At 38.2% G+C, this 16,309-nt stretch overlaps 1 long non-coding RNA gene across 1 annotated transcript in view; it reads right to left on the minus strand.

Annotated features, from left to right (window-relative positions):
* Positions 1 to 15,690: 15,690 nt before the first annotated feature.
* Positions 15,691 to 16,309, minus strand: part of LOC133617752 (uncharacterized) — a 62,205-nt gene continuing 61,586 nt past the window's right edge. The window contains exon 4 of the long non-coding RNA XR_009817065.2: positions 15,691 to 16,044. This is a non-coding gene — a long non-coding RNA (uncharacterized lncRNA). The remainder of the gene's footprint in view (positions 16,045 to 16,309) is intronic.

The raw sequence follows: 16,309 nt of genomic DNA on the forward strand, positions 1-16,309 counted from the left end.
CATGGAAAGTAAAGGTTGGCCGGGAATGCTAGAGTGCTGATGAAAGAAAGAAATAATCAAAAACACGGTCAAGCAAAACAATTTAAACGTATCACTGCTGGATTGAACCATACTGAAGCAGAACGAGTCTTATGCTAGCCAAGAATACATGTCCAAACGGTGGACATGTATCCATTAAAACATGATTATAAAGCTGCTGATGGTGTGTTTGATTATAAAGCAGCTGAAAAGAGATAAAGTGGAGCAACCCTTAAAATGTGGGTGCTCCCTTTCAAATCTGGGTTTCTCTGTATTCACCCACCAACTTAAACCAAAAATTATTCCCGGGCGCGGCCACCGCTACTGCTCACTGCTTCCTTCACCTCCCAGGGGGTGATCAAGGGCGATGGGTCAAATGCAGATAATAATTTCGCCACACCTAGTGTGTGTGTGACTATCATTGGTACTTTAACTTTAAGTACTTTTGCTCCTACACGCTTCTGAGGCTGCAATAAGTCCAGCGCCCCGTGGAGGTGAAACATTATATCGCACTTGAAGTTTGGATGCAGTGTACGCCACACGTAATAATATGGTAAAATAGACTTCCTGTCAAATAAAGCTGTTAAATCCCTTCTGATCACTTCATTTGGAGACACCTGGAAACATCCATTTAGATGAGGATAAAAAGACCATAATTCCACTCTGAATTAACTATCCAACTCGTCATCATTTACCTGCTGTGTCTCTGCATATAAGTGAAAAAGAAAGAGAGCGCAACCATAGCATAAAACGCAAGGTGACCGCGCATATATTTGAACATCCTGGGACGTTCAGTGCATACATTGATTTCAGCTGGACCGTGAGCGCATCATTGAACTATGAAAATATTAAATACAAAATATATACAGTACCGTACCGTTTATCAGACGCTATAATAAAGACGAGAAGCTGATCATCAACAATCCTTTACTGAATAGACCGGCAAGAATATAGCAAGCAAAATAACTGAAATATTTACCTTAATTTCCGGACTTTAGGCGTCATTTTCCCCACGCTTTGAACCCTGTGGCTTATTAAACTGTGCGGTTAATTTATGGATTTTTCTTCACTAACGTCCATAATGTTTTATATTCAACCAATAGTTTTTATATAACACAGACAGAGACACTGAAAAGGTGTGTTATTGTTTGTGCTATGGCGCCCATCCCTACTAAATCTTAAAACTGCCATAAAATCATGGCTCAGCTCAACCTCTACCTGATCTGAACCAAAATTGATCCCCAGCAACTTTCCAAAGCATCAAACAGGTTTATATGTGGTTATAGTGTATATATATTTTCTCATTCTGTTTTGCACACTCTTGGAGTCAACATGTGCATAGTCATGTACAAAGTGTCATGTACATAGTGTATATACCCCCCCATTTTTTTGTATACACTGTTTTTCAAATCACCTGACATGTATATTGTGTATATGTACATAATTTATAAAAAAATTGAACGTAATTTTTTATAAACATGTTACAGGTTACATATCTTTTATTATTGAATGTATCAAATGTGATGAATATTTAATGGACCACAATGGAAACAAGTCTTTTGGCTTTTTGTGCCATCCATTTGCCTTTTTAAAGCATTACATGGATTCAATTCTTTAAGATGTCAATAAACGTCTCAATCAATCAATCAATCAATCAATCTTTTGGACGCGTTTGCTCACGCAGGTGCTGAGGGTTGAAAATGTACTTCCTGATTCGTGGCTTGAACCGGACGTATAACCACCGTCACAGTGTCTGCTTACTAGGATTAATCATTTATCACTCCAAGCACTGTTTGTAAGTTTTACAATATAACTAAAACAATTAATACTTATGAAACCGTCCCATGGGTGATGTCTGTAGAAGTGTTGTCATGCATATTTTTTTAATGTGTTCTCGTAATATAATCAAGCTAGCGTCATTAGCATTAGCCAATGTACAAACGCGTTTACAGGTGTCTGTGTTAGTATTATTAACTTACAATGGCATTCTTTTTGTATTGTTCCAGTTTCTTAAATTCACCAAAACGTCACCAGGGAGTTATTGAGTCTGTTTAGCTGATCGGAGAGCCAGCTTCCGCAGCAAGTGGGTCCATGATGATGACTTCTGTTTTGTTTAATCAGCCGTTTTTCTGCCATGTTACAGGCACCGTTTGGAAGCAATTAAGGTATGTAAATAAACATTTACAAAATCTTTTGGTCCGGGGCAGTAAATATATGTAAAAAAAAAATAAAAAATCTTATAAGATTTGTTGGGCACGGCATAAATACCAGTGCGCGCTATAGTATATATACAGCAATCAATTTTAGTCAATTGATTTGATTGATTTTAATGTAATGTCAAACTCAGCAGTCACACACGGACTAACACACACGCACACAAATTCTTGTATTTGTTACCTTCTTGAGACCTCCGAAAAATGCCTACCTCTTTAGGACCACCCTTTCTAGATGTATAAAGATTTATATTTACAACATTAATAATATATACATACTATGCAAATATAAAAGAGGTAAGCTTTTAGTTAATTTTTCGGTTGTGGGAATTTTGTTTGTAATTGTTTTTAAATCTTCATTATTTACTTCAAGTTATTAGGGACGGCGTGGCGCAGTGGAAGAATGGCCGTGCGCGACCCGAGGGTCCCTGGTTCAATCCCCACCTAGTACCAACCTCGTCATGTCCGTTGTGTCCTGAGCAAGACACTTCACCCTTGCTCCTGATGGGTGCTGGTTAGCGCCTTGCATGGCAGCTCCCTCCATCAGTGTGTGAATGTGTGTGTGAATGGGTAAATGTGGAAGTAGTGTCAAAGCGCTTTGAGTACCTTGAAGGTAGAAAAGCGCTATACAAGTACAACCCATTTATCATTTATCATTTAATTACAGTATGTCTCTATATACATATTTATTTATTTTTTTTACATTAATTTTGGCCAAAGGGGGTGCATTTCAATTTCTTACACACACTTGTTATTACATATGTTGGCCAGAGGGGGAGCACTTAAAATTTTTACACACACTTGTTATTTCGTATGTTGACCAGAGGGGGAGCACTTTTAAAACCGACACACAGTCAATTTGAAAAATCCTTTCTTTTTTGGGACCACCCTAGTTTTGATAGATTTCACGCCAGGGGTGCAAATGAGACATTCTCTATTAGATGCAATAGTTTTCCGTTTTGGGACCGTGATTTCGGACCTAACTTGTTCAACGGTCCTCATATGGAAGGTACTTTTCCTTGTTGATGTCTCAGGAAGGGTAGAAATATAAGCACACGCACACGCACACACACACACACACACACACACACACACACACACGCACACACACACACACAGCTGTCAATGCAAGACCATGCGTCAGAGCTTCACAAACAGTTGTACTAAACAGAACTCTGAACAGCATACGTAACATCAGGGTGGCTAGACGAGATAAGTGAAACAATGTTTCGTCTACGGATTACATGCAGCCAGGAGGACACTTCATCACCATGACGACACAAATACAACATTTAGTGCGGCCTGGATGAATACGACCTTTCCAAATTTAAAGTGTTATCTTTTCGCTGTTTTCAATAACATCCACAAGTTTTAGGAAAACCCCATGTTCCATCATTTTCACACAGCCGAAACAAAAGTCATCATGGCGAAGTCGGCCTTATTAGTGTCGAGCCTGCCTTCATGCACGACTTTCGCACTTGTGCCTCACTTACGCGGGCGGAAATCTACGTGCGTAGTTTTGAGCGCGTAAAAAAACACTTTGGATCTCAGTAAAAAAAAAATAATGCTATTTGGTAACAATAGAAGGGAAAGTCAAAAATAAATACAAATAGACGCAGTAGATATTGAAAGGGTAAAAGAAAACACATTTTTGTAACAATAGATGATAAAATGAACTGGAAATCTCATGGAAAAAATATTCAACATAAGGTAGTCAGAAATACATCAATAATGAATAAAGCAAAACATGTTCGAGACCAAAAATCACTTCATATTCTTTACTGCTCGCTAGTGTTACCATATCTGAGTTATTGTGCAGAAATGTGTGGAAACAACTACAAATGTGTGCTTCATTCACTAACTGTTTTACAAAAAAGATCAATTAGAATAATACATAATGATGGATATAGAGAACATACAAACCCTTTTTTTTATTAAATCAAAACTATTGAAATTCAACTGTTTGGTGCATTTGCAAACAGCTAAAATTATGTACAAAGCAAACTATAACCTGCTAACCAAGAATGTACAACAATTCCTCTCAACAAAAGAGGAGAAATATAACCTTAGAGGAAAATTAAATTTAAAACATTTGTATGCCCGTACAACACTTAAAACCTTTAGTATATTAGTATGTGGAATTAAATTATAGAATGGATTAACCAAAGAAATCAAAGAAAGCACCCATATGATTCAGTTTAAGAGACTGTTCAAACTACAAGTGTTCACAAAGTACACAGAACAAGAATTATGATGAACATCTTGAACCATTTTCTGTTTTTTTTAGATTATTTATGTATTTAATATGTTTACTTACTATGGTATATTATTTATTTATCATTTATTCACTGTTCTGTTACAGAGAACAAGGAAATGGGATAAAATTGCTATGGTATGAAAAGGGGTAAGATTAAATAAACTCAGCTTCTTCCTACTCCTTTTTGAACGTGCTGTAATGAAACAACTGGAAATATGTGATGCATTCCATTGTATCGTATGCATGTTTGAAATAAACTGAAACTGAAACGCAACTGAACTGAACTCCAGCGCAAACAAGAACATAGGGCCCAATGTGAAGAGCGCATGTTGACATCCGGCTGCACCGCAAAGAAAGTTGTTGTTGTTCATATTTCTGTGTGCTATCTATGAACGTTCACATAATAAACATGACTACGGGACTCCCTGGAAAAAAATATCATTAGTGTCCAAATTTGAAAAGAACCACTATCCATTTGAAAATCTTTGTAGAAAACTGAATTATTTGAAAATTGGGGTATATGAAAACCCAGGCATGGTAATAATAATCAAAATAGAGTAGAAGAAACAAGGGTCCATGCACCGGCAAAATTTTGCTTTTACACAGATAATAATGTATAGTTTTGGTAAACACTGTTAAACAGGTATTAATTTAACCTTGAAGTAGTAGTGGTGTGTAACTGTACTGCGCACATGAATAGTTTAACCCATTCCAACCCTCCTGAAGAGTGTACAGTAGCATCTGTAATATGTGCTGGATTAGACAAAGACACACCAGTCCCTTCTCATGCAAGTAGCAAAAAGATAACATACATGCTTTGTTTCAGCCGCACCGTCGACGCATAAACGGGGGGTCAACAAAGGGACAAGAGCTGACATGATGGCTAGAGATGTGCATCCACCGCGGGATGGGTGCTTGATAGCGACGGCGGGGTGGATGCTCAGTCATATGAATAATAGCGGGCGGCGAGAGGGCGAGCAGCCATTCTTAACACTCTTCACGCCTTCGCCGGCTGAATGGGAAATAGTGGTGATGGTGGGAGAAGAGAAGAGCCAGAAGACATTTGACCAAAATATTCCACGGTGGGATATGATATATTGACATCTGCCTATCTTGTCAGAAGAGTAGTATTTCTATTTATTCTTTCCATTGGAACCTTGATTTATGAACCCCTATTACACACACATTTCTGTGTACAAACTTTAGACGAGGCTTGGGTCGATAACAAATTGTGCTGGACGATATATTGACCTACAATCTATTGCCGATAAACGCTATTATTGTCAACATTATTTTGGGACCAAATTAACCACTGATGAAATGATAAGACATATACAAAACCCAAAACCAGTGAAGTTGGCACGTTGTGTAAATCGTAAATAAAAACAGAATACATCCATCCATCCATTTTCTACCGCTTGTCCCTTTTGGGGTCGCGGGGGGTGCCGGAGCCTATCTCAGCTGCATTCGGGCGGAAGGCGGGGTACACCCTGGACAAGTCGCCACCTCATCGCAGGGCCAACACAGATAGACAGACAACATTCACACTCGCATTCACACACTAGGGCCAATTTTAGTGTTGCCAATCAACCTATCCCCAGGTGCATGTCTTTGGAGGTGGGAGGAAGCCGGAGTACCCGGAGGGAACCCCCGCAGTCACGGGGAGAACATGCAAACTCCACACAGAAAGATCCCGAGCCCGGGATTGAACTCAGGACTACTCAGGACCTTCATATTGTAAGGAATGATTTGCAAATCCTTTTCAACCTATATTCAATTGAATAGAGTGCAAAGACAAGATACTTAACGTTCGAACTGGTAAACTTTGGTATTTTTTTCAAATATAAGCTCATTTGGAATTTGATGCCTGCAACATGTTTCAAAAAAGCTGGCACAAGTGGCAAAAAAGCAGTTTCCATGAAATGCTCAGTCATTCACAAACAAGGATGGGGCGAGGGCATACTTGCCAACCCTCACGGATTTTCCGGGAGACTCCCGAAATTCAGCGCCTCTCCCGAAAACCTCCAGGGACAAATTTTCTCCCGAAAATCTCCCGAAATTCAGGCGGAGCTGGAGGCCACGCCCCCTCCAGCTCCATGCGGACCTGAGTGACGTGTTGACAGCCTGTTCACACATCCGCTTTCCCATATTATAAACAGCTAATGATCGATGGCGAGTTCTTGGTTTCTTATGTGGGTTTATTGTTAGGCAGTTTCATTAACGTCCTCCCAGCGCGGTAACAACACACAACAACAGCAGTCAAGTTTTCATCTACCTACCGTAAAGCAGTTCGTCTGCCGTAAACTGCAATGTTGTGACACTTTTAAACAGGACAATACTGCCATCTACTGTACATGAATATGTGACCCACCCATAATGTGTCACATTTTTGTGTTGATTTATTTATTTTATTTTGTGGTTTGAATTCGTTTTTGGAGCTGTCATTACACATTTATCAGTATTCACATTGGTCAGTAGGGGGCAGTAGGGCGTTTCTTCCCAATTGAATGCTATCAGCTGCAGACCGGAAGTGTCTTGTCATTCTGATGAGCGCGACCAGTCTGTGAACAATTGAAACGTCCTGTGTGCTTTTTCCTCCTGTATAACAGGTTAGTTTTGGTGAATCAACTCACTGAATAATATCCATGTGATCTTTATAAGTTTAAGTACACATTCTGATGGTGGAGCCTAACTCTAAAGTGTTTGTGAGTTGTAGTTTGTATTTGTGAATGAATCCAGTGCACAGCTGCAGTAATCAATGCAAAAAGGCGACGTGAGTGCGCAATGTTTATATAGGAACTTCTGATTCTAATTCAGACTCCCAAATTAGAGCTCTCGTTTTCTTATTGATTTTGACAATTCAACCCTTAACTCAACAATGAGTAGATGAGTGTTATGTGTGTGTATATGTGTAAATAAATGAACACTGAAATTCAAGTATTTCTTTTATTTATATATATATATATATATATATATATATATATATATATATATATATATATATATATATATATATATATGTGTGTAATAAAATATATATATTGCTAGAATTCACTGAAAGTCAAGTATTTCTTACCCACCCCCGACCACGCCCCCCACCCCCCACCTCCCGAAATCGGAGGTCTCAAGGTTGGCAAGTATGGGCGAGGGTCACCACTTTGTGAACAAATGTGTTAGCAAATTGTCGAACAGTTTAAGAACAACATTTCTCAATGAGCTATTGCAAGGAATTTAGGGATTTTACCATCAAAAGGTTCAGAGAATCTGGAGAAATCACTGCACATAAAAGATGATATTACAGACCTTCAATCCCTCAGGCAGTACTGCATCAAAAAGCTACATCAGTGTGTAAAGGCTAAGGAACACTTCAGAAGACCACTGTCAGTAACTACTGTTGGTCTCTACATCTGTAAGTGCAAGTTAAAACTCTACTATGCAAAGCCAAAGCCATTTATCAACAACACCCAGAAACGCCCCAGACTTTGCTGGGCCCGAGCTCATCTAAGATGGATTGATGCAAAGTGGAAAAGTGCTCTGTGGACTGACAAGTCCACATTTCAAATTGATTTTGGAAACTGTGGACGTCGTGTCCTCCAGACCAAAGAAGAAAAGAACCATCCGGACTGTTATAGGCGCAAAGTTGAAAAGCCAGCATCTGTGATGGTATGGGGGTGTATTAGTGCCCAAGACATGGGTAACATACACATCTGTGAAGGCACCATTAATGCTGAAAGGTACATACAGTCGATATTTGTGTAGATCCAGCCATTGTTTACATTCAGGAGCGTTAGCTTGTTGATAGCAGTCAGCTATTGTATCCTCCTATAGTGTGGTGAAGCATGTTTGGCTATTCCTCGTCCTGGAGGGATGATACTTGTGAGAAAATTGACTTAGTTGCCATGGCGGCGAGGATTAGCGATTGAGAAGTAGCCATAACATTTAGTGGACTGACGTTAGTCGCTAGCTACTAGCTAGCTGCTAGCAGCGAGCGAGTGAGTTATGTTTTAGAGCGCTTCCGTGTTTATAGCTTCAACTTTATTGTTAGTTTTAATGGCCAAATACATCTATTCTCCCTCTTCTGTCTCCACATTGTTTCTGTGTTAATGTTGACTCGTGACATGCGCCTTGGCAAGTAAACAGCCGGCGCATTAAATAAAAAAGTACCTGTATTTTTCAAGTGCAATATTGTACCTTTTTTAATTCATTAGTACGGTGGGAATTTATTAGTACCGATATACCTATATTCCTAGTTCAAAGTGTACAAACTTTTACTAAATTACCGTATTTTTCAGACTATAAGGCGCACTTAAAATCTTTTTTTTTTTCCTTAAAACTCGACAGTGCGCCTTATAAGTGCCTAATGTACGGAACAATTCGGGTTTTGCTTACCGACCCCGAAGCAAATTTATTTGATACATGGTGTAATGATAAGAGTGACCGTGTAGACTGCACAATGATGGCAATATGACTCAAGTAAACAACACCAACATTTTATATGTTCCATTGAAAATGTAGAACATTACACAAAAATCTCAAAAAGCTCAAAAATCTATCAAAATGTTTTAGTACGACTTTGGTAAGCTATGAAGCCGCACCGCTTGATGGATTGTACTGTGCTTCAACATACGAGTATTATTATGGTGTGTGTATAAGGTAAGACATATTATCTGGCGTTTTGTTTCGCAATATTATGTAGAAGCAACTTTTCTTACCTTCTGGTACCTGCTGATCTGTACTTGGGATCTGCAAAATGCCTGAAAAATTGCGCGTGTCCGTCTTTTTAGTCTGTGCCGACAACGTAGTCGATAAGCTTCTTCTTTTTCTCTATCTTCTTGTTATGGGACATTCATCCTCCGCTGATGCCATTTCTAATATAAAGTAGTGTAAAGTTCTTACTTATATCTGTCAGTAAACTCGCCATGAAAGCGCTAAAAAAAATAGACCATTCATCGGCAGTGCGCCTTATCATTTGGTGCGCCCTATGGTCCGGAAAATAAGATATGGACTTTTGCCGATTAATCCTGTTAACATTGTTTCTTATGGAGAAATTTGCTTAAATATACAAACTTTTCTATTTATGAACTCTGTTGAAGTTCATAAATGGAGGTTCACTGTATATCATTACCAAGCTTGGATTTGGTTCATGTACTGTAGGTCCATCATCATCATCATCATCATCAGGATATGTACATTATGCAATACTGTTATGGCAAAAACTAAATATATCTTTATATATATTTTGGGACCAAAGGATGAACCAACATTTTTATTTTGTTAAAGGTTAAATAAAAAATGTTTTACTATTAAACAATTAATTTGTATTAACACATAAACAAACAAAAGTACCTAAAAAATGTTACCGTTCAGTACCAGTATCGATTCCCATGTACTGGGAATTGGTAGGTACGTACGTACATACATACGTACATGCGTACATACATACATATATATATACACAAATATACATACGTTAGGTCAAGAAAAAGATATGGAGGCTATATCATCCCTACAAGCCTGTTTCACAGGTTTCCCTGCTCGTGGGGGAAAACAGGCTTGTAGGGATGATATAGCCTCTGTGTTTTTTCCTGACCTAACGTATATTCCGCTCTACCCCGGTATTGAGCACTGTATAACGGATAAACCACAACGATATATATATATATACATATACACACACATATATATATAAATACATATATAGACAGTATATGTATATACATACATATATATATATATATATATATATATGTATATATATATATATGTATATATATATATATATATATATATATATATATATATATATACATACATACATACATATATATATATACACACACAAATTATTATTACACAATGTAATTGTTATATTACGTTAGGTTATACTAATATTATATTATATTTTATTATGAAAAGCGGTAGAAAGGTACCCATGCCTACCGCTGTCCTGGCTTTTAGTTCTTTCCTTTAACCCAGATGGCGTCCCGCCTCTTTTACACAATGTGATACTACGGAAGCCGAAAAAAAGGGCTGTTTGTAAGGGGCTACTGATGACAATTTGTTATAGCTGACGGGAAATATGACAACAATTAGTACCTCCTTCAGAACCAGTAATAAAACAATTATTTTTCATTGAAGGAACAATTCTGTCGACCAATCAACCGAGCGAGCTTGCCACATACTAAACAAACCCCCCTGGCAGCCATTTGAACAAATACTGTTGTTTATCTCCTTCTTTTCCACTCTCCCTTTCACTTTAGCATCTTCCTGAATGAGTTTCCAGCACAAATATTTCTTCCAGCACCTTAAAAAGTCTTACAAACGTCAACAGGGACAACACACATGAGCTTTTGGCGCCACTGAGGAGAGGCAACAATATAAAAATCAGAGCCACGCCGCAGCAAGAGCGTTAAAACGTGAGCGTGGCGAGGTGCTACCAAGGCGTTATAGGAGAGATACACCCTGCTGAGAGTGTAGCATCCCTCCACTCTTCCACAAGCTTCACACGACCGTGCTCCAAACTGGAAACAGGTGATCTAAAGAAGTGACTGGGGATTTTATAATTTTCATTTCAGTTTGCGCTTTGTGTGTCGGCACATGTTAGCAGGGAAGGGGGCGTAAACCCCTGCAGAAAATAGACTGGCGTGACCTACATATCCACGAGGCTCCTTATTAGCATACACACGATTATTATGCACATAGACACACGCCAGATAACAGTGACTTGTGTCATAGAGACAGCTAAGAGAGAAGGCTATTTACATTATTTGCATTGTGTCCTTTGTTTGCCGTTAACCGTCTCGACACAAGAGCAGATGGCACGCACTCACTCTAACACACGAGCGTGGTTAATAGTAAATGGACACACACGTACACCCTATGTGAGCGACCCCCTCTAACAATGATTAGAATTTTACTCATTTTCATGACGGTGCGCTTCAATTTACATGATGGCAAACGACACACAAGCTGGCTTAACAATGTGTTAAGCATTTGCTTGCAAATTTAAACACAAAAAGGTCAAATGACCACTCAAAAATACACATAAAAGAAACCCCAACATGCGCAAATTAGGGTTCAATTATTAAAATGTTTGATGCTGAGACAACACTGAAGTGCAGGTTTCAGTTAGCCGGAGGTCAGAGATCATTGACATGACCCTCCCCTCCCCATGCAATGACATGACAATGACTTTGGCTTTCCGGCACGCTTTTATTCTCCTTTTAACTTCAGCTAAGATTGCAAAATCCACTTCGCCTTTCTCAGGTTAGAATGTACATTATTTTGGACATAATTGTTATATTACATTAGGTTATACTAATATTATATTATATTAGGTTATACTAATATTATATTATATTAAAGGGACAAGCGGTAGAAAATGGATGGATGAATGGATTATGACAAGCGGTAGAAAATGGATGGATATTATATTATGTTACGTTATTTTATATTATATTATATTATGTAATACACTATTATATTATGCAATATTACATTATATTCTTATTGTATCATGTTGTATTCATATTTCGTGCCATTTTGGGACATCTTGTATATCTTATAAAAATGATATTAATAATAATCATCATAATAATGATAATAAAAATGAATATAAAAATACATAATCAAAGTACTGTATATAATTATTTAATTTATCATTTAAAAAAAAAAAATTATATATATATATATATATATATATATATATAGTATATGATTTTTATGTATTATTATATATTTTCTCTGTGTCACTATTACAATACATTCCATTGTTTTATTATTATTATTATTATTCACTATTATTATTATCGTTTGTTGTTGTTATTCTTATTATTATTTTAATGCAGAGTTATTATTATTATTAATATTAATATTTATTTTTTTCACTTTCAATGCTGTGCCATCTTCATCAGCACAGGGTGGTAACACTAATAGGATCTGCAAATTAAAAGCCAATAATTAAACTATAAAAATCTACTGTACATAAACATACACCAGGAACTCCATAACGAGATCCAACGCAAGAGCTGTATCATAAAAGCCTTTTATATATTTAATAAGAGTAATAATGGGTATTGTAGTTTGCAGTAGTGAACTGCATCAAACTGGGTACCGTTACCAATATTTTGGTTAGCTCATAAAGAAACTAAATAAGGTAACCAGCAGCTCCCTCAATGATACCTTGCAACATGTTGTCAATACAAAATTAGCATTATTATGTTTGTTGGTACAGTGTTGTCATTAAATTGTGCAGGTGCTTTTGGGGCTCCAGTTTGTAACACAACTGTTCTCCTTGTCTCTTTCTCCTCTGTGCTGCTTTTCCTCTCTCTTTCTCCTCCTTCACATCACTCACTTCACCCCCCCCCCCCCCCCCCCCCTTCCTCTTCATTGCTGAGCAGCATCCCCAGGACAACTATTAATCATAGGCAGAAATGATAGATGCGTTGCACACCGGCAATGTCATCTATTTTACCTAAGTATGTGCCGTACATGTGCGCTGCATATCTAATCGATGGGGGCGTGAAAACAACAACAACACAGCCTCTTGAAACACAGGCTTTCAGGGAATAGATACGTGTAACACAACTCCTATGAAGTCTGAAGTAGAATTCCGACCACTTCTATGATTTATCCGCCAATGTAGTTAATCAAGAATGCTACACAGCATACGAACCAGTTAGTCCAGCTTCTACATGCTTGCATTTTTTGTTCTAAAAGGAGGTCCTGTTGTCAGATTGTTACCTGACAATGTTTTTGTTTATGACTCTTCTTAACATCGCATTTACTTTGGTTTTGGTCAGACTTGGGATATTCATTTAAATTTTGTTCAGAAAACTAAGGACTGAGGGGTCAGTCTTATTTTGTATATTCCAGAGAACCAGCGTCCTGCACAGTAGACATTTGATTATGGTCAATTTATTTTGTCCGAGTTACAGGAGCATTCTACTGTACTAAAGGACCTTCTGCAAAAAAGCTAGTTAAAGATCATATCTATGACAGCACACTAGTGTTTTTAGGAATCTGCTGCAAAAATGTGAGTCTCTCACAAGTTTTTTGAACTGGACTCGCGGAACATAAGATGAATCGGCAATCAATGCAAAAGTCAGAGCTACAACATTCCTCTGTGGAGAGAAAAGAACCTTCCAGAAGGACAACCATCTCTGCAGCAAACCACCAATCAGATCTGTATGGTAGAGTGGCCGGACAGAAGCCATTTCTTGGTAAAACATTTGCCAAAATGCACCTGAAAGACTCTCAGACTATAAGAAACAAAATTCTCTGGTCAGATGAGGCGAAGCTGGAGCTCTTTGGCGTGAATGCCAAGCGTCATGTTTGGAGGAAACCAGGTACCTCTCATCACCAGGCCAACACCATCCCGACAGTGAAGCATTGTGTTGGCAGCATCATGCTGTGGGGATGGGATAGGAACTGGGAAACTAGGTGTGGATAATGTATCACTTATGCAGACCAATAAGGAATGCACAACATGCCAGGTAGTATTTTACCAGTGGTGTGCCGTCAGGGCCAGCAAGGCCTTCTCTGCTGGCCTTACATAACCAGAAATCATGATCATAATTAAAGATAAAATTATTTTTTAATTTACTTTCCCTAAATATCTAAAATTATTCATATTCTCTTCATGTCATAGTATGCTTTTTCCAGTACTGTTGTGTTTAGGTTAGAGTTTGTATCCAATCAGAATTCAGCTAGCTTATGTTGCCATGCTGTACGAAATTTGCCCGGGGCTTTCAGAATCAACAATGCAGGCGTCTGTGCACTGTAAGTGAACGGACACATACAGTTGATAGACAATTGCGATAGCCAATCAGATCACGAGTTGTTGTCAGTAAGGCCTTCTAGCTGGCCTTACGCTGTGATTGGATACCAAGTGAGTATCTAATCACAAGTTGCGAAAGCAGGAAGCGGCACCGAAGCCATAGAAAGCCACAGAAAACTCACTGGTACTGACAAAGAAGGAGAGCAACATGTTGATGAGGTGGCAGATATATATTTGCAAGGCCATTTTCAAGAAGGATACTTAAGAGAAACTACAGAGAAGAGAAGCTATCGCGGCGGAGAAATGGTTTGCCCCCGACTTTCACACGAATCAACCGACTACGACCAACTATGAGCGGTACCACTGGCTTATACGGCGTCGAATGGGTGCTACAAATTGTGAGTTCAAATATTTTATTTCTTAATTTTTTCATGTTTCATTTGTTTTATACAATTATTTTAATTTTGACAGTACCACGTAAGATATGTTTTAATTGCTGAAGCTGGTTTATTGAATGTTAAATGAAAAATAGACCGTTTTGTACACTTTTGAGGGGTTTCAATGACCAGGAGTGTGCAAGTGGGTTTCTGTATAGTATCTCCAGCCGTGTCCATGTGGTGACATAAATTACGGTATTTTGAGAGGTGAAGTCGGACTAAGTAGGACATCACTGAAGGCCTAGGTGAGAAATGCACGGCCCGCCACTGAAATGTAACAATGTACAGAGACATCCTGGATGAAAACCAACGCTTCCATCCAACATGATGGAGCTTGAGCTGCAAAGAGGAATGTGTGAAACAGCTCAAAGATAGATTTGCCAAGCTTGTGGCATCGTATTCAACAAAGTATTGAGCAGAGAGTCTGAATACTTATGTAAATGTGATTTTAAAGTTTTTATACATTTGCAACATTTTTTACATTTCTGTTTTTTTTTGTCAAGATGGGGTGCCGAGTGTACATTAATGGGACATAAAATGAACTTTTTTTGATATTAGCAAATGGCTGCAGTGAAACAAAGAGGAGTAAAAGGATAACACGCCAACAAAGGAGGCTACACCTTAGGTTTAGTAGTGATGAGTCACAGACACATACAGTGTGTCCAATGCTGGATGTGGATGTTGTTTAATTTCTATATGCGTAAACATCTGTAGTTTATTGTCTGAATGTATTAACACGAAAGCTTCTATTTTATTAATGTAAAATACACAACGTACATTATTTATGTGAAATACACAATGGACGTTATACTTTTGTTATGTTTATTTTAGGAAGAAGTGTAAAGAAATAAAACTGAGGAAGGAAAATAATTCAAAAGAAGGAACAGCAATCCTCAACAAAACTTCTGGAGCTTCTGTTTCTTCATGCTGTTAACTAGCTTCACATGCTGGAAACGAGTAGCGAGGGGAGTATAATGATTTTATTGACAGTGCAGTGTGAATACCGATGTGTTTACTTTGCAATTACGTAAACCCTGTCTCAAAGAAATATAACCTGCGGAGGCACTTTCTGATGAAACATCCGCTTTTCTATGTCCGGCCTCTGAGCCCTTGGGCTCTTGAAAAGTCCTTATGACGTAGTTGAATAGCCCTGGTGTACGCAAGCAGTATTGAGAGTTTTGATAATGAGGACACAAACCTGAGGTTAAATCTGTCTCTCTTCTCAGTCGTCCTGCATTTGTCCGAGTAGATAAATCAAAAATAATTGCCTAGTGTCCTTGCAACACTGACCACACAATGCAATCAGATATCATTCACCGCTCAGCCATCACGGGTCGGTACCTAAAAAAAAAACAGACAACATGGGGTAATTGTTTATCATAGTTTACAAATAATAGGTAGAGTCTTCAATGTTATAATGTGATCTCTTGTTATTAGCATTCTATCCTCTCTACACACAGCATCATGTCATCATGACATGTACTATGGAGACGCTGCTTGTGTCTGCATCAGCGTCTATTACACCATGTCAACAAGGCTCTGGAACATTTGGACACTGTGCCTGTTAGCAGCTTTTCAAACTGTTACCATTTTACCAATGTCACTA

This window comes from Nerophis lumbriciformis, linkage group LG18, assembly GCF_033978685.3.
Source record: "Nerophis lumbriciformis linkage group LG18, RoL_Nlum_v2.1, whole genome shotgun sequence".
In the NCBI taxonomy this organism is placed as follows: domain Eukaryota; kingdom Metazoa; phylum Chordata; class Actinopteri; order Syngnathiformes; family Syngnathidae; genus Nerophis; species Nerophis lumbriciformis.